The sequence below is a fragment of the Heterodontus francisci genome, unplaced genomic scaffold (assembly GCF_036365525.1).
Source record: "Heterodontus francisci isolate sHetFra1 unplaced genomic scaffold, sHetFra1.hap1 HAP1_SCAFFOLD_102, whole genome shotgun sequence".
In the NCBI taxonomy this organism is placed as follows: Eukaryota; Metazoa; Chordata; class Chondrichthyes; order Heterodontiformes; family Heterodontidae; genus Heterodontus; species Heterodontus francisci.
The window spans coordinates 4,837,656-4,862,484 of NW_027140380.1; the positions used below are offsets into that span (position 1 = coordinate 4,837,656).

A 24,829-nucleotide genomic window follows, 5' to 3' on the forward strand; every position below is an offset into this window, starting at 1 on the left:
TGTGTGCTGAATGGATGACGGTCGCTTTGCCAAAGACATGCTCTTTGGTGAGCTTGCTATCAGCACGAGACCAACAGGTCACCCACGTCTGTGATACAAGGACATCTGCAAAGCGAGATCTCAAGCCGACTGGGATTGGAGTCGATGCATGGGATGTCCTTCCTGCTGACTGGAATTCCTGGAGAAAGGCATTCAGGAAGACCATGGGAAAAGCAGAGGACAAAAGAAATGACCAGATGGTGGGAAAGAGAGCTCAGAGGAAGGAAAAATTATCAGTCGACCTCGGGCCAATGATATTCATCTGTACCAGCTGCGGAAGGGATTGTCACTCACGAGTCGTCCTCTACAGCCACAACAAACGATGTTTAATACAGAAGTAACGTACACCCCGGGTGTAGCCCATCGTCTTCCGAGACGGACGGTTGCCAATTACAATTGCAACTATAGCTACAACTACTAGAGCGGGTCAGAGGCTGGGAACTCTGCTGTGACGAACTCAGCTCTTGACTCGCCAAAGTCTGCCCACTATCTGCATGGTCTTCCTCTGATTTCAATTGCTTACACATTTGCAATTTGGCTCTGTAGCTTAGTTGGTTAAAGCATCTGTCCAGTAAACAGGAGAGCCTGGGTTCAACTCCCAGCAGAGCCTTGTTTCACAGCAGCAACATGCTTGAAAAGTTTCATTATCAACATTGACACCTGTGTCTTGTGAACTTTAATTCAAAATACATGATGAATTTCAATTGCATACAAAAATAGCCTTTGTGAAGGATATGAGTTTGGAATGGCTAATCCTCCTTCGACAGAATTACAGTGCTAATACATCAAAGGTAACTTCTTTGCCATAAATTTGTTCACAGTCACATTCAACCTGGAAAACAGCTTGATATTAATCTCACTGAAGGAGAGTGTTTGTGTCATTATGTTTTGCTTTTAACCGAGACTGGGACATGACGCAAGTGGGAGGGTTTATCTGAGGTTTGGAATATTTGTCAGTCAGGAACAAGAAAAATCAAAGGAACCAAATAAGAAAACCTATGTCTCATGTGGTTACCGAGAAACGGTGAGAAGATATTAAACTTTGTTGTATTTAATACAACTGTGTGAACTTTGATCTTTGTGGCCTTTTATAAGCAGTATTTGAAGGGTCTCAGTAAAAATGTTCAGTGTTGATGAGAGTGGGGTCTGGGTGAGCAGCTGCTTCATGTGACAGGGTCAGGACTGGATGCAGGAAGTTCTCTGACAGTCTCTCTCTGATGGGTTGAGTTGATTTTCAACTGGCAGCTGTTGCTGTTTTGATAATTCAAGTTCCCTCCACCGATTTTTTTGGACAGACAGTGCAGGATGAGGATGTAAAGGGCTAATGCTGAAGACAGTGGGATTAACCCCTCCCACAATCAGAGTGATGATGTAACAGTCACATGAGATGAGGTTTGGGAGGAGAGAGCAGCACCAAGGATGCTAGTTTCGGAGGCTTGATGAGTGTGTATATAGTATTGTGTAAATTAGAAAAGAGTTCTTAGTTCTTTCAGCAGGAAATGCGTCCAGAAAATATCGCGAAATTCACAATTTTATTATTCAGGAGTTGGAACACAGGGATATTAACTCCAAGTGACAGTAGTGGTTTCATTTAACAAAAGAAAAGTAGAGAATTATATTGCTCATTGATTGAAATCCCCCAGTGAGGAGACAGTTAAACAGGTGATCTGTTGGGGCATCCTTCGATCCAAGGTTTCGGCAGCATTTAATCTCCCTTTTTGGTGAAATTCTCTGTTATTTGCATCTTTTTTTAATCCAGCTTTGATGGACCAGTGAAAAAACTGAAAAAAGTGAACAGATCCATCCTTTCTTTTCTTCCTTCTTCCCATCAGTTTCTCTTTTCTGTCCCAATTTAACCTGCTGTTTCTGCTGTTTTATCTATTCCAATCAAAATTTAACATTCCAATCAAATCTATTTGTTATTCCACAGTGTCTCTCCACGTGTTTTATTCTGTTGTATTCTCTCACAGTCTGTTTGATGATCAATGTTACATCTCACTCTCTGTTCTGGTGAAGATCAGAAGCAGTGATATCTGTTTGTAACACCCGACAAGTCGGCCTGAGGCTGTGTCTCATCGACAATGTGGAGTTAGGAACATAGGAGCAGGAGTCGGCCATTCAGCCCATCGAGCCTGCCCCACCATTCAATATGATCATGGCTGATCATCCACTTCAATGCCCTTTTCCCCACACTTTCCTCATATTCCCTGATATCATTTGTATTTAGAAATCTATCAATCTCTGCTTTAAACATTCTCAATGACTGAGCTTCCACAGCCCTCTGGGTTACAGAATTCCAAAGATTCACAACCCTCTGAGTAACAACATTTCTCCTCATCTCTGTCCTAAGTGGCTTGCCCCTTATTTTGAAATTGCGTCCCCTGGTTCTCGACTCCCCAACCAGGGGAAACATCTTAGCTGCATCTACCCTGACTGTCCTTTAAATATTTTGTAGGTTTCAATGAGATCACCTCTCATTCTTCAAAACTCTAGAGAATACAGTCCCAGTTTCCCCAATCTCTCTTCATAGGACAGTCCCACCATCCCAGGAACAAGTCTGATGAACCTTCTTTACACTCCATCTGTGGCAATAATATCCTTCCTTAGGGGAGGGAACCAAAGCTGCACACAGTATTCCAAGTGCAGTCTAACCAGGGTTCTATACAATTGAAGCAAGAATTCACTACTCCTGTACTCAAATCCTCTTGCGAAAAAGGCTAACATACTATTAGCCTTCCTAATTGCTTGCTGCACCTGCATGTTAGCGGTCAATGACTTATTGACATGGATGCCAGGTCACCCTCATACTCGATACCTCAGTTAATAAAGGAAAGGATTCCATATACCTGCTGAACCACCTTATTGACCTGTACTGCTACTTGAGGGATCTGTGGACATTCACTCCAACGTCCCTCACTTCCTCTACACCATTCAGTGTTCTCCCATTAATTGTGCATTCCTTTGCCTTTTTTGACGTCTGCTCTTGCTGTTCCCTGCTCTCCGAGTGAACTCTTGCTCCCTCTCCTGGGCTCTTGATGCTCCACTCTGCTCTCACTGTTTCCCGCTCTCTTAATGTATCAATATTTATTTATTTATTTTATTTAGAGATACAGCACTGAAACAGGCCCTTCGGCCCACCGAGTCTGTGCCGACCATCAACCACCCATTTATATTAATCCTATATTAATTCCATATTCCTACCACATCCCCACCAGTCCCTATATTTCCCTACCAGCTACCTGCACTAGGGGCAATTTACAATGGCCAATTTACCTATCATCTGCAAGTCTTTGGCAGTGGGAGGAAACTGGAGCACCCGGCCAAAACCCATGCGGTCACAAGGAGAACTTGCAAACTCCACACAGGCAGTACCCAGAATCGAACCCGGGTCCCTGGAGCTGTGAGGCTGCAGTGCTGACCGCTGCACCACTGTGCCACCCATTCATTCTGTACCTTTCAATTCTGTAAATTTTGTCTGTTCTATTTCAGATTTTATATTTAAAATGTGACCATGGTGACAGCGTTTATTTAGATCTGATAGTGAGTTTGTTTTTGGACTGTGATTGATGTATCAACCTGTCAGCTGTACTGAATTGGAGTGAAATAGAAACAACTTCTGTCTCTCCTGCCGTTGTTTGACTGTTGGATTGAAAATGTGTCTCTTGACTTTGGGATCAGTGTCTGTCTGACTACTTCTTTTGTTTGTTCCAGTGGAACTGATGAGCTGGCAGTATCTCTGTGCTTTGGGAGTGATCCTGTACCGACTGTGTGTTGGAACGAGATCACTGCACTTTTCCTTGTGTCCAAGAATCACCACATCCATTCAGGTTCCTTCATGTATTTTCCTGCAGGAATGAAAGAACTGGTGAGGTAGAAGATAGAAAAGCGATCAATGTAATCGTCCCAATAATAATCATTATGAACAATCACAAAATGAAAACCAGGAACACAAACAGTGTCAGTGTCTGACGCCACTGCAGTACTGCAGTATTCAGCTTCTGTTTACCAGGTGTTTGCAGTGGTTTACAACAAGTTTGTGACATTCAGAAACAACACAAGTCCTGCACTGCTCAATGACTGGGACTGTCCGATGGAGCAGTGACCTTTACACAGTCACATTTCTATTTCAACAGAAAGCAAGCAGCCACTGTTTAAAATGTGCCTTTCACACTTCTCACCTTGTGTCTGCAATAAATGCTCTTTGTCTAACTGTCCACATCGTTATTTTGCAGCTATTTTCCCCCCACTGTTCACGATCCAACAAACAGTGAGAGACTGGAACTAAAGCAGGAAAATTCCCTCTCCATTGGGTGGTGAAATTGTCAGTGATTTTCAATAGTGATTTCTTCCCATTGTGTCTCCCTGAGCCTGTACAGACACTGTCCGAGAATGAACTCTCCCTTCCCCGTGTCCCCGGCTCACTTCATGTTCCGGGAGCAGCTCCTGCTCCACAGTGTCTGTTACAAACACTCCCCGACTCCCCCTCAACTTCCCACCACTCAATGCTAATCTCTGAGCACATCTGCGGACACGCTCCCAAAGCAGTGGCTGCTGGAAGCAGATGCTGTTTGTTCCCTTCCCCCGGGTCCGGGAAGTCTCCATTAGCAGCTGATTTAAAGCATCTTCCCCTGATTGAGTGAATGGCCTCACAGACTGGGTTGGGGAAAGGCTGCGTGTGCGCACCACTCCTCATTGTGACGTCTCACAGGGGGCGGGGCTATGTCGCGCGTGCGCAGATCTTTGCAGCAATTCAGCATTCAAACATCAATGGGAACTTTCCCCATTTCACCCTCTTCAAAGTCCCAAAGAAAGTGAAGAAGGGCTTGGACTGGAGGGAGGGAGGGGCGGTGTAGGGGGAACCTAGAACCCAGGAAGCTGCCCACTTGCCCCATTTAGATGCTCAATTTGCGGTCATTCCCTGCAGGGGGTTTGTTATTATTGAGCCCCTCCTGATAAAACAATCAGATAGAAAGAGGGGAGAAAGGAGGGAGCCGGTGTGTTTGCTGGGACCTTGCAGAATTCATTTCAGCAGCAAAAGTCCCGGGTTATATTAACCCGAGTGAAACACGCTGTCAGTGAGAGGAAAACCGAACGGCCTTTTTCATCTTTTCATTGGAAACAAAGTAGAGCCGGAAGTGCGGCGAGCAGAGCAGACACACAAGCTCAATGACAGGAGAGCTCGGCCGTCCCTGAGTTTCAGCTCCCAGCTCTTACATTTCCTCATCCACACTGTCTTTACTGTGGATGTTCAGGGGTTCCTTGTCGGATCTGAGGACTGTATCCATTAAACATTCTGAGTCAGGAGATCCACACACTCTCTGTTATCAAGATTTATGGGCAGGAATGTTTCAAAACTTTGTCTATTAAATCATTGTATTATTCACAGAACTGATGAGGCAATCGGTTCATTATTCAGGCCTTGAACTTGGTTTGGGAAGACCGAAAACTGAGAGGTTCAGCACCTTTCCACTTCTTCACTAATATAACTGATTTTTTTGATGAAGAAAGAGAAAAGGTTGATGAAGGGAAAGCAATGGATGTTGTCTATATGGATTTTAAGAAAGCGTTTGACAGACTACCACATAAAAGACTGGGTAACAAAACTGAGGTTCCTGGAATAGGAGGGTCAGTATCTGCTTCGATTAAAAAATGGATGAAATATCAAGAAAAGCGAGTTGTGATATTTGGTTGTTTTTCAGAATGGAAGATGGTGAACAGTGATGTCCACAAGGGTCAGTGTCAGGACCACCATATATATAAATGACTTGAATATTGGAATCACAGAATCACAGAATTGTTACTGCACAGAAGAAGGCCATTTGGCCCATCGTGTCTGCACTGACTCTCCAAATGAGCAATTCACCTCATGTCACTTCCCCGTCTTCTTCCCATAATCCTGCACATTCTTCCTTTTCAGATAACAGTCTAATTCCCCTTTGAATGCTTCAATTGAGCCTGCCTCCATCACATTCTCAGGCAGTTCATACTTTAACCACTCGCTGTGTGAAAAAGTTTTTCCTCATGTCGCTTTTGCTTCTTTTACCAATTACTTTAAATCTGTGACCTTTCGTTCTCAATCCTTTCACAAGTGGGAACAGTTTCTCCCTATCCACTCTGTCCACACCCCTCATCATTTTGAATACCACTATGAAATCTCCTCTTCGCCTTCTTTTCTCCAAGGAAAACAATCCTAACTTCTCCAATCCATCTTCATAACTGAAATTCCTCATCCCTGGAACCATTCTCATGAATCTTTTCCATAATCTCTCCAATGCCTTCACATCTTTCCTAAAGTGCGGCACCCAGAACTGGACGCAATACTTCAGCTGAGGCTAGTGTCTTATACAAGTTCAACATGACCTCCTTGTTCTTGTACTCTATGCCTCTATCACTAAAGCCGAGGATACTGTATGCTTTATTAACCACTCTCTCAACCAATGACATATAACCCCAGTCCCACTGCTCCTGCACCCCCTTTAGAATTGTACCCTTTATTCTATATTGTCACTCCATGTTCTTCCTACCAAAATGAATCAATTCACATTTCTCTGCATTGAACATCACCTGTCATCTGTCCTCCCATTCCACCAACTTGTCTATGTCCTTTTGAAGTTCCACACTATCATCCTTACAGTTCACAATGCTTCCAATTTTCGTATCATCCATAAATTTTTAAATTCTGCCCTGTACACCAATGTCTGGGTCATTAATATATATCAGGAAAGGCAAGGGTCCCAACACTGACTCCTGGGGAACTCCACTACAAACATTCCTCGAGCCCGAAGAACATCCATTGATCACTACTCTTTGTTTCCTGTCACTCAGCCAATTCCATGTCCATGTCACTACTGTCCCTTTTATTCCATGGGTTATAACTTTGCTCACAAGTCTGTTGTGTTGCATTGTATCAAACTCCTTTTGAAAGTCAATAAAAGCAAAATACTGCAGATGCTAGAAATCTGAAATATAAACAGAAAGTGCTGGAAATACTCAGCAGGGCTGGCTGCATCTGGAGAGAGAGAAACAGAGTTAACATTTCAGGTCAGTGACCATTCAGATGCTGTCAGACCTTTTGAAAGTCCATGTCCACCACATCAACAGCATTGCCCTCATCATCCCTCTCTGTTACCTCATCAAAAATCTCCAGCAGGACAGTTAAACATGATTTTCCCTTAAGAAATCCATGCTGTCTTTCCTGAATTAACCCACATTTGTCCATGGGACTATTAATTTTGTCCCGAATTATTCTTTCGAGAAGTTTTCCCACCACCGAAATTGAACTGACTGGGGAGTGAGCGTGGTGTGATTGTGGGCAGCAGTAAATATCGTGTTGGTGAATTATTTGTGTTAATAAACTTCCACTGCACCCTCTGCTGCAGGCTGCTGTTTATATCCAGCTGTGCATTAGTGCTGTGTGTTAACTAGATAAACGTTTGTTTCAACGCTGTTTATAAAGCAATAGCATTGCACTCAAACAGTCCCAGACATAGCAACACACGTACAAAAGCAAAATACTGCGGATGCTGGAAATCTGAAACATAAACAGAAAATGCTTGAAATAGTCAGCAGGTCTGGCAGCATCTGTGGAGAAAGAAACAAAGTTAATGTGAGCTAAGGAAACAGACCTGAACTGTGAACTGTTTCTCTCTGCACAGATGCTGCCAGACCTACTGAGCATTTCCAGCATTTTCTGTTTTTATTACAGCAACACCTTTGATCAGCAGTAGCGGTGATAGTGCGAGCCAGGGGGCAGCCGGGAAGGTAAGTTTCACTATAAAGTACTTACCTGGCGATTAGGCGGACGCGGACACGAGGACTTCTGGGTAAGTGAACTTATATATTCGGGCAGTGGCTAAACCCGAAACACTACACGTGTAGTGTCTCCCACCCATCCTCCTCCTCCATGCCATCCTCCTCCTCCAACCAAAAAAAAGGACTCTTGTGTGGAGGGTTTGGTAAGGTAAGGTTTTCCTTTATATTTTTTTATTCTCTGTTGTCAATTTAGAGCAGAGGGGATGGAAACTAGGGCAGTTGCATGCTCCTCTTGCAGGATGTGGGAGGTAAGGGTCACCACTTGTGTCCCTGCTGACTTCACCTGTGAGAAGTGCACCCAACTCCAGCTCCTCAGAGACCGCGTTAGGGAACTGGAGCAGGAGCTGGATGAACTTCGGATCATGCGGGAGGCAGAGGGGATGATAAAGAGCAGTTACAGGGAAGTACTGACACCGAAATCACAGGATAAAGGTAGCTGGGTGACAGTCAGGGGAGGGAAAGGGAATAGGCGCACAGTGCAGGGATCCCCTTTGGTTGGCGGGGTGGGGGGACCTACCAGGGGAAAGCCACAGTGGCCAGGTCTCTGGCACTGAGTCTGGCTCTGCGGCTCAGAAGGGAAGGGTGGAGAATAGGAGAGCGATAGTGATAGGAGATTCAATGGTTAGAGGAACAGACAGGAGATTCTGTGGTCGCGAACGAGACTCCCGGATGGTATGTTGCCTCCCGGGTGCCAGGGTTAGGGATATCTCGGATCGAGTCTACAGGATTCTTAAGGGGGAGGGGGAGCAGCCAGAAGTCATGGGACATATCGGTACCAATGACATAGCTCAGAAAAGGGATGAGGACCTGAAAAGCAAATATAGGAGTTCGGTTGGAAGGTAAAAGGCAAGACGAGCAGAGTAGTAACCTCAGGATTGATACCGGTGCCACGTGCTTATGAGGCTAGAAACGGAGAGCGAGTGCAGCTGAACACGTGGCTACAGAGCTGGTGTAGGAGGGAGGGCTTCAGTTATGTGGATCATTGGGATACCTTCTGGGGAAGGTGGGACCTGTACAAGAAGAACGGGTTGCATCTGAACTGGAGGGGCAGCAATATCCTGGGCGGGAGGTTTGCTAGAGCTCTTCGGGAGGGTTTAAACTAGTTTGGCAGGGGGATGGGAACCGGAGCTATGGATAAGTGGATGGGGTAGCTGTTGAACAGGCAGATACAGAGTGCAGAGAGTCTGTCAGAAAGGTTAGACAGTTGACAGGGCAAAGTTTCAGCCAGTATGATGGGTTGAAGTGTGTCTATTTTAATGCAAGAAGTGTCAGGAATAAGGTTGATGAACTTAGAGCATGGATCAGTACTTCGAGCTAGGATGTTGTGTCCATTACGGACACTTGGATATCACAGGGGCAGGTATGGATGTTGGATGTTCCGGGGTTTAGATGTTTCAAAAGGAATAGGGAGGGAGGTAAAAGAAGTGGGGGAGTGGCATTGTTAATCAGGGATAGTATCACAGCTGCAGAAAGGGAGGTCATCGAGGAGGGTTTGTCTACTGAGTCATTATGGGTGGAAGTCAGAAACAGGAAAGGAGCAGTCACTTTATTGGGAGTTTTCTATAGACCCCTCAATAGCAACAGAGACACGAGGAACAGATTGGGAGGCAGATTTTGGAAAGGTGCAGAAGTAACAGGGTTATTGTCATGGGTGACTTCAACTTCCCTAATATTGATTGGAACCTCCTTAGTGCAAATAGTTTGGATGGAACAGTTTTTGTCAGGTGTGTCCAGGAAGGTTTCCTGACTCAATATGTAGATAAGCCGACTAGAGGGGAGGCTATGTTGGATTTGGTGCTTGGCAACGAACCAGGCCAGGTGGCAGATCTCTCGGTGGGAGAGCATTTCGGTGATAGTGATCGCAACTCCCTGACCTTTACTATCGTCATGGAGAGGGACAGGAGCGGACGGGATGGGAAAATATTTAATTGGGGGAGGGGTAATTACAATGCTATTTGGCAGGAACTGGGGTGCATAAATTGGGAACAGATGTTCTCAGGGAAATGCACGACAGAAATGTGGAGGTTGTTTAGGGAGCACTTGCTGCGACTGCTGGATAGGTTTGTCCCGATGAGGCAAGGAAGGGATGGTAGGGTGAAGGAACCTTGGATGACAAGAAATGTGGAACAGCTCGTCAAGAGGAAGAAGGAAGCTTACTTAAGGTTGAGGAAGCAAGGATCAGACAGGGCTCTAGAGGGTTACAAGGTAGCCAGGAAGGAACTGAAGAATGGACTTAGGAGAGCTAGAAGGGGACATGAAAAAGTATTGGCGGGTAGGATTAAGGAAAATCCCAATGCGTTCTACACATCTGTAAGGAACAAGAGGATGGCCAGAGTGAGGGTAGGGCCAATCAGGGATAGTGGAGGGAACTTGTGCCTGGAGTCGGAGGAGGTAGGGGAGGTCCTAAATGAATACTTTGCTTCAGTATTCACTAGTGAGAGGGACCTGGTCGTTTGTGAGGACAGCGTGAAACAGGCTGATATGCTCAAACAGGTTGAAGTTAAGAGGGAGGATGTGCTGGAAATTTTGAAAGACATGAGGACAGATAAGTCCCTGGGGCCAGACGGGATATACCCAAGGATATTAAGGGAAGCGAGGGAAGAGATTGCCGCGCCTTTGGCGATGATCTTTGCGTCCTCACTGTCCACTGGAGTAGTACCAGATGATGGGAGGGTGGCAAATGTTATTCCCTTGTTCAAGAAAGGGAATAGGGATAACCCTGGGAATTACAGACCAGTCAGTCTTACGTAGGTAGTGGGCAAATTATTGGAGAGGATTCTGAGTGACAGGATTTATGATTAGTTGGAAAAGCATAGTTTGATTAGAGACAGTCAGCATGGCTTTGTGAGGGGCAGGTCATGCCTCACAAGCCTTATTGAATTCTTTGAAGATGTGACAAAACACATTGATGAAGGAAGAGCAGTGGATGTGGTGTATATGGATTTCAGCAAGGCGTTTGATAAGGTTCCCCATGGTAGGCTCATTCAGAAAGTAAGGAGGCATGGGATACAGGGAAAGTTGGCTGTCTGGATACAGAATTGGCTGGCCCATAGAAGACAGAGGGTGGTAGTAGATGGAAAGTATTCAGCCTGGAGCTCGGTGACCAGTGGTGTTCCACAGGGATCTGTTCTGGGACCTCTGCTCTTTGTGATTTTTATAAATGACTTGGATGAGGAAGTGGAAGTCTGGGTTAGCAGGTTTGCCGATGACACGAAGGTTGCTGGAGTTGTGGATAGTGTGGAAGGCTGTTGTAGGTTGCAACGGGACATTGACAGGATGCAGAGCTGGGCTGAGAAGTGGCAGATGGAGTTCAACCTGGAAAAGTGTGAAGTGATTCATTTTGGAAGGTCGAATTTGAATGCAGAATGCAGGCTGAAAGACAGGATTCTTGGTAGTGTGGAGGAACAGAGGGATCTTGGGGCCCATGTCCATAGATCGCTCAAAGTTGCCACCCAAGTTGATAGGGTTGTTAAGAAGGCATATGGTGTGTTGGCGTTCATTAACAGGGGGATTGAGTTTAAGAGCCGTGAGGTTATGCTGCAGCTCTATAAAGCCCTGGTTCAACCACACTTGGAATATTGTGTTCAGTTCTGGTCGTCTCATTATAGGAAGGATGTGGAAGCTTTAGAGAGGGTGCAGAGGAGATTTATCAGGATGCTGCCTGGACTGGAGGGTATGTCTTACGAAGAAAGATTGAGGGTGCTAGGGCTTTTCCCATTGGAACGAAGAAGGATGAGAGGTGACTTGATAGAGGGGTACAAGATGATGAGAGGCATAGATAGAATGGATAGTCATAGACTTTTTCCCAGGGTGGAAAGGGCTATCACCAGGGGGCATAATTTTAAGGTGATGGAGGAAGGTTTCGGGGAGATGTCAGAGGTAGGTTCTTTACACAGAGAGTGGTGGGTGCGTGGAATGCACTGCCAGTGGTGGTAGTAGAAGCAGATACATTCGGGACATTTAAGCATCTTTTGGATAGGTACATGGATGATAGTAGAATGAAGGGTATGTCGGTAGTTTTGATCTTAGAGTAGGTTAAAGGTTCGGCACAACATCGTGGGCCGAAGGGCCTGTACTGTGCTGTACTGTTCTATGTTCTATAACACAGGTGTTGGGAGGCTCAGCCTGGCTACGCAATGTTACAAGGACGCTGAGTAACACCATCGACAACGGGACAGAGAGAAAAACACACAGAAAACTAATAGACTGTGAGGAAATAAAAGTGAGGGACGGAGAGAGAGAGACAGACAAAGAAACTGAGATGGAGAAACAAGGCATTTGTATGATTGTATTCTCCCTGTTGTCTAAAGGTATTTCCTGTTGTGTAAATATGTTTTCTGTTGTGTAAAGATGCACCCTGTTGTTGTGTAAAGGTTTTCCCTGTTATTGTTTTATTTTCTGTTACTGACCGTCTCCTCACTGTGACCATTTGTCCTGGTTTTATTGTGGCCAACATCACCATCTGGTGGTGGAGAGGAGGCTCTGCAGGAAGGGGTTGACAAAGTGGGAGAGACTCGGCTGTTCCGTGTTTGCAGCTTGTGTTCGTGTGAGCAAAAGTGATTTGTTACTGATTGATGTGTTCACTAGAAGGAAAAAGCTGATTGCAGTCGAGCACATCTTGTTATTATGGGTAGAATACTTGATATTTTGAAAGTGAACTGTTTGTGTTACTACCAATCATAAATAGCAGAGAATGGTTTCGATGCATCGACCTCTGGGTTATGGGCCCAGCACGCTTCCGCTGCGCCACTCTGCTAACTGTTGGTTTAAAGTTTAGCTGCCCGTTAGTGAAATATGTTCATTTCCCCAATGTTTTTATAAAAATAGGATTGCAGTCGGATTTCTCAAGAATCCCGGACTCAGCAACACACGTGCTGACGGACTCACCCTCACTGCACAATGACACAAGGACACAGAGTAACAGCACCGACAATGAGGCAGGCAGAGAAAGACACACAGAAAACCGGGCAGAGATCATTCGGACCCAGAAAGGAACAGACAGAGAAAGACACACAGAAAAGCAGGAAGAGATCATTCGGACCCAGAAAGGAACAGACAGAGAAAGACACACAGAAAAGCAGGAAGAGATCATTCGGACCCAGAAAGGAACAGACAGAGAAAGACACACAGAAAAGCAGGAAGAGATCATTCGAACCCAGAAAGGAACAGACAGAGAAAGACACACAGAAAACCAGGAAGAGATCATTCGGATCCAGAAAGGAACAGACAGAGAAAGACACACAGAAAACCAGGAAGAGATCATTCGGACCCAGAAAGGAACAGACAGAGAAAGACACACAGAAAAGCAGGAAGAGATCATTCGGACCCAGAAAGGAACAGACAGAGAAAGACACACAGAAAAGCAAGAAGAGATCATTCGGACCCAGAAAGGAACAAACAGAGAAAGACACACAGAAAAGCAGGAAGAGATCATTCGGACCCAGAAAGGAACAGACAGAGAAAGACACACAGAAAACCAGGAAGAGATCATTCGGACCCAGAAAGGAACAGACAGAGAAAGACACACAGAAAAGCAGGAAGAGATCATTCGGACCCAGAAAGGAACAGACAGAGAAAGACACACAGAAAAGCAGGAAGAGATCATTCGGACCCAGAAAGGAACAGACAGAGAAAGACACACAGAAAAGCAGGAAGAGATTATTCGGACCCAGAAAGGAACAGACAGAGAAAGACACACAGAAAAGCAGGAAGAGATCATTCGGACCCAGAAAGGAACAGACAGAGAAAGACACACAGAAAAGCAGGAAGAGATCATTCGGACCCAGAAAGGAACAGACAGAGAAAGACACACAGAAAACCAGGAAGAGATTATCAGGACCCAGAAAGGAACAGACAGAGAAAGACACACAGAAAACCAGGAAGAGATTATCAGGACCCAGAAGGGAACAGACAGAGAAAGGTACTGAGCAAACCAGCAAGAGACAGCGAAAGACTGATGGTTTATGTAATTGTGTTCTCTGTTGTATAAAGATGTTACCTGTGTTCTTTTAAAGATATTTCCTGCTGTGTAATATGTTCTCTGTTATTGTGTAAAATTCACCCCTGTTGGGTGAAGATCTTCTCAGTTGTGTAAATATGATCCGTCTTGTGTAAAAGTGTTCCCGGTTGTTTAAACATGTTCCCTGCTCTGTAATGTACGGATGAGTCTGCACTAATGGAATTGCTACAGTATCTTCCAGTCTGATACTGTATGAGGGCTGGAATGTGATCCAATGCACAGTCTATACAAATTAAATTGCTATTGTATCTTTTATTTTCACAATCCGGGTGAGTTTTAAACTGAAATCTCAGTTTGTATCTCAGGTTATACTATCTTTCAGATTCTCTCAATCTGATATCGCACTTGGGATTTAGACTTAAGAAAGGATGTACTGGCATTGGAGGAGTTCAAAAGAGATTCACTCAGCTGATTCCTGAGATGAAGGGGTTGACTTATCAAGAACGGCTAAACAGGTTATTCATTCGTGTTTAGAAGAATGAGGGGTGATCTTTTTGAAACGTACAAGATTCTGAGGGGGCTTAACAGGGTGAAGAAGGGTCTCTGACATGAAACATTAACTCTGCTTCTCTCTTCACAGATGCTGCCAGACCTGCTGAGTATTTCCAGCATTTCTTTTTTTTATTAACAGGGTAGATGTTGAGAAAATGTTTCCACTAGTGGGGGAATCTCAAACTAGGCGACATAGTTACAGAATAAGGGGACACTCATTTAAAACTGAGATGCAAAGGAATTTCTTCTCTCAGAGGGTAGTGAATGTCTGGAATTCTCTACCCCAGACAGTATTGGAGGCTAAATCACTGAAAGTATTTAAAGAGGATGTAAATAGATTTTTGAAATATTGGAGAGTTGAGGGCTATGAAGAGCTGGCATGAAAGAGGAGTTGAGGTCTGGGGCAGATCAGCCATGATCTTACTAAATGGCAGGGCAGGCTTGAAGGGCTGAATGGCCTACTCCTGCTCCTATTTCTTCTGTTCTTATGTTATATCTAATGTATATGTCAGGATGCACTATGGGAATTAATACTGAAACTTATAAACTCATAATGTGTGTAAATATTGGGCTGATATTTAACTTGAATCTCAGAGTACATTATTGTGGTTAATTCTGTAAGTTTGAAAAGGGAACTCTGTGCCATAATGAAAACAAGAAATACTCGAAATACTCAGCAGGTCTGGCAGCATCTGCACAGAGAGAAGCAAAGTTAACGTTTCAGGTGAGTGACCTTTCAGATGCTGCCAGACATTTTGAAAGTCCATGAAGACCACATCAACAGCATTGCCCTCATCAACCCTCTCTGTTACCTCATCAAAAAACTCCAGCAGGACAGTTAAACATGATTTTCCCTCAAGAAATCCAGGCTGGCTTTCTTGAATTAACCCACATTTGTCCATGGGACTATTAATTTTGTCCCGAATTATTCTTTCGAGAAGTTTTCCCACCTCCAAAATTGAACTGACTGGGGAGTGAAATGAGGGGAGTTGCTCTAACAGAGAGCCAGCACGGGTTCGACAGGCCGAATGGCCTCCTTCTGTGCTGTAGCCATTCTCTGATTGTATGATTCTAGCAACAACTGTTGGTGGAGAGGCAGTGATGCAGGAATGGGTTAACAGAAAGGGGAAAGTCTGGGCTGGTGTGTGTTCGGGTTTGTGAATAAAGGTGATTTGGAAGCTGTGTTCCAAATTGAAGTGTTTACTGGAAGGAAGAAGTTGATGTAAATAAAGAGTAAAACGTGTTAAGATGAAGTGTGGTGTCATTGTGGATAGCAGTAAATATAGTGCTGGTGAATTATTTGTGTTAATAAACTTCCACTGCACCCTCTGCTGCAGGCTGCTGTTTATATCCAGCTGTGTATTAGCGATGTGTGTTAACGAGATAAATGTTTGTTTTAACGCTGTTTATAAAGCAATGGCATTGCACTGAATCAGTCCCAGACATAGCAACACACGTACAAAAGCAAAATACTGCGGATGCTGGAAATCTGAAATATAAACAGAAAATGCTTGAAATAATCAGCAGGTCTGGCAGCATCTGTGGAGAAAGAAACAAAGTTAATGTGAGCTAAGGAAACAGACCTGAACTGTTAACTGTTTCTCTCTGCACAGATGCTGCCAGACCTCCTGAGCATTTCCAGCATTTTCTGTTTTTATTACAGCAACACAGGTGTTGGGAGGCTCAGCCAGGCTACACAATGTTACAAGGACGCTGAGTAACACCATCGACAACGGGACAGAGAGAAAAACACACATAAAACCAAGAATAGACTGTGAGGAAGCAAAAGTGAGGGACAGAGAGAGAGACAACGAGACTGAGATGGAGAAACAAGGCATTTGTATGATTGTATTCTCCCTGTTGTCGAAAGGTATTTCCTGGTGTGTAAATATGTTTTCTGTTGTGTAAAGATGTAGCCTGTTGTTGTGTAAAGGTTTTCCCTGTTATTGTTTTATTTTCTGTTACTGACCGTCTCCTCACTGTGACCATTTGTCCTGGTTTTATTGTGGCCAACATCACCATCGGGTGGTGGAGAGGAGGCTCTGCAGGAATGGGTTGACAAAGTGGGAGAGACTCGGCTGGTCCGTGTTTGCAGTTTGTGTTCGTGTGAGCAAAAGTGATTTGGTTGATGATTGATGTGTTCACTAGAAGGAAGAAGCTGATTGCAATAGAGTGCCTTTGGAAGCATCTTGTTATGATGGGTAAATACTTGATGTTTTGAAAGTGAACTGTTTGTGTTATTACCAAACATAAATAACAGAGAAAGGTTTCGATTCATCGACTTTTGGGTGATGGGCCCAGCACGCTTCCGCTGCGCCACTCTGCTAACTGCTGTTTTAAATTTTAGCTGCCCGTTAGTGAAATATGTTCATTTCCCCAATGTTTTTGCAAAAACAGGATTGTAGACAGGCAGAGAAAGACACACAGAAAACCAGGAAGATATTATCAGGATCCAGAAATGAACAGGCAGAGAAAGACACATAGAAAACCAGCAATTGAGTTTATCAGGACTCAGAAAGGAACAGACAGAGAAAGGTACTGAGCAAACCAGCAAGAGACAGCGAGAGACTGATGAACACCACTTGGAGGGAGCAGTGAGGGTGGCAAGGGCACAGAATGTAGTCTGGCTGGGGGATTTCTATGTCCATCACCATGAGTGGCTCGGTAGCACCACTACTGACCATGCTGGCCGAGTCCCAATGGACATAGCTGCTCGATTGGGTCTGCAGTAGGTGGTGAGGGAACTAACAAGAGAGAAAAACATACTTGACCTCATCCTCACCCAACTGCCTGCCGCAGATGCATCAGTCCATGACAGTTTTGGTCGGAGTGACCACTGCACAGTCCTTGTGGAGATGATGTCCCGTCTTCACAGTGAGGATACCCTGCATTGTGTTGTGTGCCACTACCACTGTGCTAAATGGGATAGATTTTGAACAGATCTAGCAATGCGTAGCTGGGCATCCATGAGGTGCTGTGGACCATTAGCAGCGGCAGAATTGTACTCAACCACAATCTGTCACCTCATGGCCCGGCATATTCCCCCACTCTAACATTACCAACAAGCTGGGGGATCAACCCTAATTCAATGAAGAGTGCAGGAGGGCATGCCAGGAGCAGCACCAGGCATACCTTGAAATGAGGCGTCAGCCTGATGAAGCTACAGCCCAGGACCACTTTCATGCCAAACAGCAGAAGCAGCATGTAATAGACAGGGCTAAGTGATCCCACAACCAACGGATCAGATCTACACCCTGCCACATCCAATGATGAATGGTGGTGGACAATTAAACAACCAACAGGAGGAGGTGGCTCCACAAATATCCCCAACCTCAATGATGGGGGAGCCCAGCACATCAGTGCAAAAGATAAGGATGAAGAATTTGAAACAATCTGCAGCCAGAAGTGCTGGGTTGATGATCCATCTCGGCCTCCTTCTCAAGTCCCCAGCATCACAGATGCCAGTCTTCAGCCAATTCGATTCACTCAACGTGATATCAAGAAACGACTGAAGGCACTGGATACAGCAAAGGCTACGGGCCCTGACAATATTCCGGCAATTGTACTGAAGACATATGCTCCAGAACTTGCCGCGCCCCTAGCCAAGCTGTTCCAGTACAGGTACAATACTGGCATCTACCCGGCAATGTGGAAAATTGCCCAGGTATGTCCTGTACACAAATAGCAGGACAAATCCAACCCAGCCAATTACTGCCTCATCAGTCTACTCTCAATCATCAGTATAGTGATGGAAGATGTCATCGACGGGGCACTTGCTTTGCAATAACCTGTTCAGTGACGCTCAGTTGGGTTCCGCCAGGGCCATTCAGCTCCTGACGTCATTACAGCCTTGGTTCGAACAAGGACAAAAGAGCTGAACTCAAGAGGTGCGGTGAGAGTGTCTGCCCTTGACATCAAGGTAGCATTTGACTGAGTATGGCATCAAGGAGCCAGAGCAAAACTGGAGTCAATGGGAATCAAGAGGAAAACTCTCCACTGGTTGGAATCGTACCTAGCACAAAGGAAAATGGTTGTGATTGTTGGAGGTCAATCATCTCAGCTCCAGGACATTACTGCTGGGGTTCCTCAGGGTAGTATCCTCGGCCCAACCTTCTTCACTACTTCATCAGTGACCTTCCTTTAATCATAAGGTCAGAAGTGGGGATGTTCACTGATGTATGCAAAATTTAGCACCATTCGCGACTCCTCAGATACTGAAGAGGTCCATGTAGAAATGCAGCAAGACCTGGACAATATCCAGGCTTGGGCTGATAAGTGGCAAGTAACATTCGCGCCACACAAGTGCCAGGCAATGACCATCTCGAACAAGAGAGAATCTAACGATCTCCCATTGACATTCAGCGGCATTACGATCGCTGAATCCCCCACTATCAACTTCCTGGGAGTTCCCATTGACCAGAAACTGAACTGGAGTAGCCTTATAAATATTGTGACTACATGAGCTGGTCAGAAGGTACGAAGCATGCGGTGAGTAACTCACCTCCTGACTCCCCAAGCCTGTCCACCATTTACAAGGCACAAGTCTGGAGTGTGATGGAATACTATCCACTTGCCTGGATGGGTGCAGCTCCAACAACATTCAAGAAGCTCGACACCATCCAGGACAAAGCAACACGCTTGATTGGCACCACGTCCACAACATTCACTCCCTTCACCACTGACGAACAGTGGCAGCAGTGTGTACCATCTACAAGATGCACTGCAACAATGCACCAAGGCTACTCAGGCAGCACCTTCCAAACCTACATCCTCTACTGCCTAGAAGGAGAAGGACAGCAGATGCATCGGAACACCACCACCTGAAAGTTCTCCTCCAAGCTACACATCATCCTGACTTGGAACTAAATCGCCATTCCTTCACTGTCGCTGGGTCAAAATCCTGGAACTCCCTTCCTAATAGCACTGTGGGTGTACCTACCCCACATGGACTGCAGTGGTTCAAGAAGGAAGCTCACCACCACCTTCTCATGGGCAATTAGGGATGGACTATAAATGCTGGCCTGGCTGGCGACGTCCACATCCCATGAAACAAATAATTAAATACAATAACAGCTCATCTCAATTCCTAGTATTTCTAAATCCCACCAGTCCAACATAAGCTGAACAATTATTGCATGTTGTGATTGATGGTCTGGTCTGTAAACTGCACTGTATCACAGATTGCTGACATTTGCTAACTGGAAGTGAGAACTGCAAAATCGGGACAGTACTTCACATAGTCTGTCAGTGTGAAAGAATCAGGCAATGTGAGGTAATAGAATTTGTCTGTAAATGTTACACTCATATTGCTTTATATTTTTATATTGAAAATAAAAGTAATCATTTCGTGAAAATAGTGACATGTTGTCCAAACGTTGGTATCCAGTTGTTTTAGTCTTGCACTCAGCAGGGCAATCCACAAGAATACCAATTTAAAGGAAAACAACAACTTTCTTCTGTATGAGAAGAGAGTGCTGATTGGTTGGCAAGTGAACTCTGATTGGTCGAGGCATTGCCATTCAGAATGCACCAGTTTATGGTAACTGACAGATAACTGCCCAGCTTTGTTTGAAATTTAAACCAGGCAGCTTGACTCTGATTGGTCAAGGCATTGCCCTGTGGAATGAGCCAGTGAATGGCTGTCACTTATTTTGTTTAGCTGAAACTGGCACAATATGTGTGCATGTTCTTTCTGCTTGCAAAGAACAGGGCCCTGTGTATTAATATATGTAGCTTACAGTACACACCAATGCACCACACTGCGAGCCCAACTGACAGTCTTAAATCAGTTGTCAGTGTAATTCTTAGCACACTGAGAATTGTTTAGCAAATGTTGTCCTATTGTGGAATCACATCTCATGTTGGATACTGTGTTTTGAGTTTTGCAAGCACGGGTTGGTTGGGTAGGGCCCATTGCGAACAGCGGAAGGGACATGTTATTTGATACAATCCGCCAGTTTTGGGATGTACGGTCTCGAAACCTAGCATCACACTGGTATTGAAATTCATATATCACGTTACTTATTTGTGTGATAGGCAGGACGTCTCTTTTGCTTGACAGCAGCATCCTGTTAGTGGCGAAGAGCACACTTGTTGCTCCTGCATAGCAACAGCAGGAAACAGCGAGCTTCACCTGTTACTCAAATACTGGGGATATATTACCTTTCCAGGGTAATTTGAGGAGACTGGGCACTTTTCAGGGCTCAAAATGACGTCCTCCAGCCCGTTTATACGTTTGTGTGATATACAGATATAAATGATCTGATCAGTGTAGCCATTGTAATGCACGATGTCTTTGATTTGCCCTATTTCAGCATCAAGCTTGCATGGTGAGCAAATGGCTCAGCCCTATTTATGAGGTTTTCGATAAGACTCCGTGGTTACGGAGGGAGGGAGGGAGGTGGTTACGGAGGGAGGGAGGTGGTTATGGAGGGAGGGAGGGAGGTGGTTACGGAGGGAGGAAGGACGTTGGGACAGGTGAGAACACATAAGGATTTAGAAACAAGGATGAGTATTTTGAAATAAAAACAAGAAATGCTGGAACCACTCAGCAGGTCAGAGGATTTTGAGGTTGAGTTGTTGCTGGACCAGGAGCCAACGTCGGTCAGTGATTGGTTGCCGATAAGGCCAATCTTATAGCTCATGGAACTGTAAGAATCCCAACGCGTGCATTGACCTGGGAAGGTAGGTTTGCAATAGACCGTGGTAGAAAACCCCTTAGCAGATTTCTCAAGTAGTACATCAAGGAAAGGGAACTCATTTGACTGCTCCATTCCAAAGGTGAATTTGAGTGTAGGATGGAGCCCATGAAGACGTGCAAGGAAATTATTTCATGCAGCTGTGGATTCAAATATAGCAAACGTATCATCTCCATATTGGAAATATGCAAGAGGTCGGAGGTTAGGTGTCATTCCCTTAAAAACAGGTTTGTCATGGAATCCAACAAAGATGTTTGTGAGAGCTGTGCCTCGAGGGGATCCCATGGCAACACCAGCGATACATGGTGTCAATAAAACTGAACTCAACTGTGCAAGTTGCCGAGTTCATAAGTTCAATGAATACTGATTCACACAATGGTGACGGGTCTAGATCGCCATGATATAGCACTGCAGTGCAAATATCTATGGCTTCCTGAAGTGGTACATTGGTGAATCGGCTAGCAATGTCAAATGACACATGGACACGGCATTGCTATCGATATGCAAGTCCTGTATGGTCTTCACAAATGTGAAGGAATCCTTCACTGTGTATGTGAAGAACTTGCTCAAAAACTGGTTGTAACAATTTGCCCAATCATTTGGCAAATTCATTTCAGGATACTATTTACATTACTTCAAATAAAGAAAACACAACGACACAAAGAATTGAGCACAACGCTGAAAGTTTCACAGCAAATAGTCAAATGGGAAATGGATGAAATACAGAAAGAAAAAGCCTAAAATACTGAAAACACTCAGCCAGTCCGGAAACAACTGTGGAGAAGAGAAGCTCGGGATAGTGGTCCAGTTCTGTGACCCTTCTATGGATCTGAAACATTGCTCCTACCTTCCTCTCTCCACAGATACTGCTGGAACTGCTGAGTGTTTCCAGAATCTTCTGTTATTATTCAGATTTCCAGTGTGCAGTATTTCTCTTTTTGAAAATAAAATATTCCCTGAGAGGAATGGAACTTTACATAAAAAATAGGAGTGGGCCATTCGGCCCATCGAAATAGCTCTGCCATTCAATAAGATCACAGCTAATCTCCTACATCAACTCCATCTTACCACACTAGCACAGATCCCTTGATTCCCTTAGTATCCAAAAACCTATCAATCTCTCTCTTGGATATACCCAATGATTGAGCATCCACAGCTCTAGAGTCATAGAGAGATACAGCACTGAAACAGGCCCTTCAGCCCACCGAGTCTGTGCCGACCAACAATCACCCATTTATACTAATATTACATTCATCCCATATTCCCTACCACATTCCCACCATTCTCCTACCACCTATCTACACTAGGGGCAAATTACAATGGCCAATTTACCCATCAACCTGCAAGTCTTTGGCTGTGGGAGGAAACTGGAGCACCCGGCGGAAACCCACGCGGTCACAGAGAGAACTTGCAAACTCTGCACAGGCAATACCCTGAACGGAACCGAGGTCACTGGAGCTGTGAGGCCGCGGTGCTAACCACTGTGCGTCGAGAATTCCAAAGATTCACAATGCTTTGAGTGAAAAAATATTCTCCTCTTCTCAGTCCTAAATGATTGAGCCATTTATACTGAGACTGTGATCCCTAGTTCAAGATTCCCCAGCCAGAGGAAACATCCTCCCAGCATTTACCCTGTTAAATCCCTTAAGATTTTTAGGTGCCAGTAAGATTACCTCTCACTCTTCGAAATTCTGAGGAATATTTTTTTTTTATTTCCAAAATATACTTTATTCATAAAAATCTGTAAAAATTACATTGCAAACAGTTTCCAAACAGCACCAAAAAATACAAACATTGCAAGGGAGATCAGTTTCCTTCAATACTGTCATGTGTTTCTTCAGAACCCTTCCGTTTCACAATTGTCATGCCAATTACAGTTTTACATTTACAGCAAATTAAAATATTAACGATACAGTTCGAGGGGTTTCCCATGGATCCAGCGCCTCAGTTCAGCTTGGTGGGGGGGACCTTACATTGTGGTCTTTGCCCATTGAGCCTTTGCTGCGGCTGCCCCAAGCTTTAGTGCGTCCCTCAGCACGTAGTCCTGGACCTTGGAATGTGCCAGTCCGCAACATTCGGTGGTGGACAACTCTTTGCGCTGGAAGACCAGCAGGTTTCGGGCAGACCAAAGGGCGTCTTTCACCGAATTGATAGTCCTCCAGCAGCAGTTGATGCTTGTCTCGGTGTGCGTCCCTGGGAACAGCCCGTTGAGCACAGACTCCTGTGTTACAGAGCTGCTTGGGATGAACCTCGACAAAAACCACTGCATCTCTTTCCACACCTGCTTTGCGAAAACCCATTCCAGGAGGAGGTGGGCGACCGTCTCTTCCCCAACACAGCCACCGCGGCGGCACTGTGCGGAGGGGGCGAGACGTCGGGTGTGCATGAAGGATCTGATGGGGAGGGCGGAGGGCCCTTCTCACCACCAGCCAAGCTCCGTCTTGGTGCTTGTTTGAAAGTTCTGGTGATGAGGCATTCCGCCAAATGACTTTGACAGTCTGCTCAGGGAACCATCCGACAGGATCCACCGTCTCCTTTTCCCGTAGGGCCTTGAGGACATTCCGTGCAGACCACTGCCTGATGGACCGGTGGTCAAAGGTGTTTTCCCGCAGAAACTGCTCCACGAAGGATAGGTGGTATGGCACGGTCCAACTGCATGGAGCGTTCCGCGGCAATGTGGCCAAGCCCATCCTTCACAACTCCAGGGACAGGTAGAACCTCAGCACGTAGTGACACTTGGAGTTTGCGTCCTGGGGATCTACACACAGCTTGATGCAGCCACACACAAAGGTGGTCATCAGGATGAGAGCCACGTTGGGTACATTTTTCCCGCCCTTGTCCAGAGATTTGAACATCGTGTCCCTCCGGACCCGGTCCATTTTAGATCCCCAGATGAAGCAGAAAATGGCTCGGGTGACTGCCACAGCGCAGGAGTGGGGTATGGGCCAGACCTGCGCCATGTAGAGCAACAACGTGAGCGCCTCGCACCTGATGACCAGGTTCTTTCCCACAATGGAGAGAGATCGCTGCCCCCACATACCCAACTTTTGTCGTACCTTGGCTACTCGCTCCTCCCATGTTTTGGTGCACGCCCCGGCCCTTCCGAACCATATCCCCAGCACCTTCAGGTAGTCTGACCTGACGGTGAAGGGGACAAAGGATTGATCAGCCCAGTTCCCAAAGAACATGGCCTCGCTCTTGCCGTGGTTAACTTTGGCTCCCGAGGCCAGTTCGAACTGGTCGCAGATGCTCATCAGTCTGCGCACGGACAGCGGATCCGAGCAGAAGACGGCAACATCATCCATGTACAGGGAGGTTTTCACCTGAGTGCCTCCGCTGCCTGGGATTGTCAACCCTCTTATGCTCGCATCCTTCCTAATAGACTCAGCAAAGTGTTCAATAAAGCAAACAAACAAGACCGGGGAGAGAGGACAGCCCTGTCTGACTCCAGATTTGATCGGGAAACTTTCCGATTCCCACCAGTTGATTGAGACTGCGCTACTGATGTTTGTGTAGAGCAGTTGGATCCAATTGCACATTCCCTCCCCAAACCCCATTTTGGAAAGCACGTCCATCATGTCGGTGTGCGATATCCTGTCAAAAGCCTTCTCCTGGTCCGGGCTGATGAGGCAGGTGTCCACCCTTCTGTCCCATACGTAGGCGATCGTATCCCTGAGTAGTGCGAGACTATCAGAGATCTTCCTGCCGGGTACAGTACAGGTCTGATCGGGGTGAATCACCAACTCCAGAGCAGACTTGACTCGACTGT

At 45.5% G+C, this 24,829-nt stretch overlaps 1 non-coding gene across 1 annotated transcript; it reads left to right on the forward strand.

Moving 5' to 3' along the window:
* Window positions 1-575: 575 nt before the first annotated feature.
* Window positions 576-649, forward strand: trnat-agu (transfer RNA threonine (anticodon AGU)). Its single transcript has one exon. It is a non-coding gene; the product is annotated as a tRNA-Thr (tRNA).
* The last annotated feature ends 24,180 nt before the right edge of the window (window positions 650-24,829 follow it).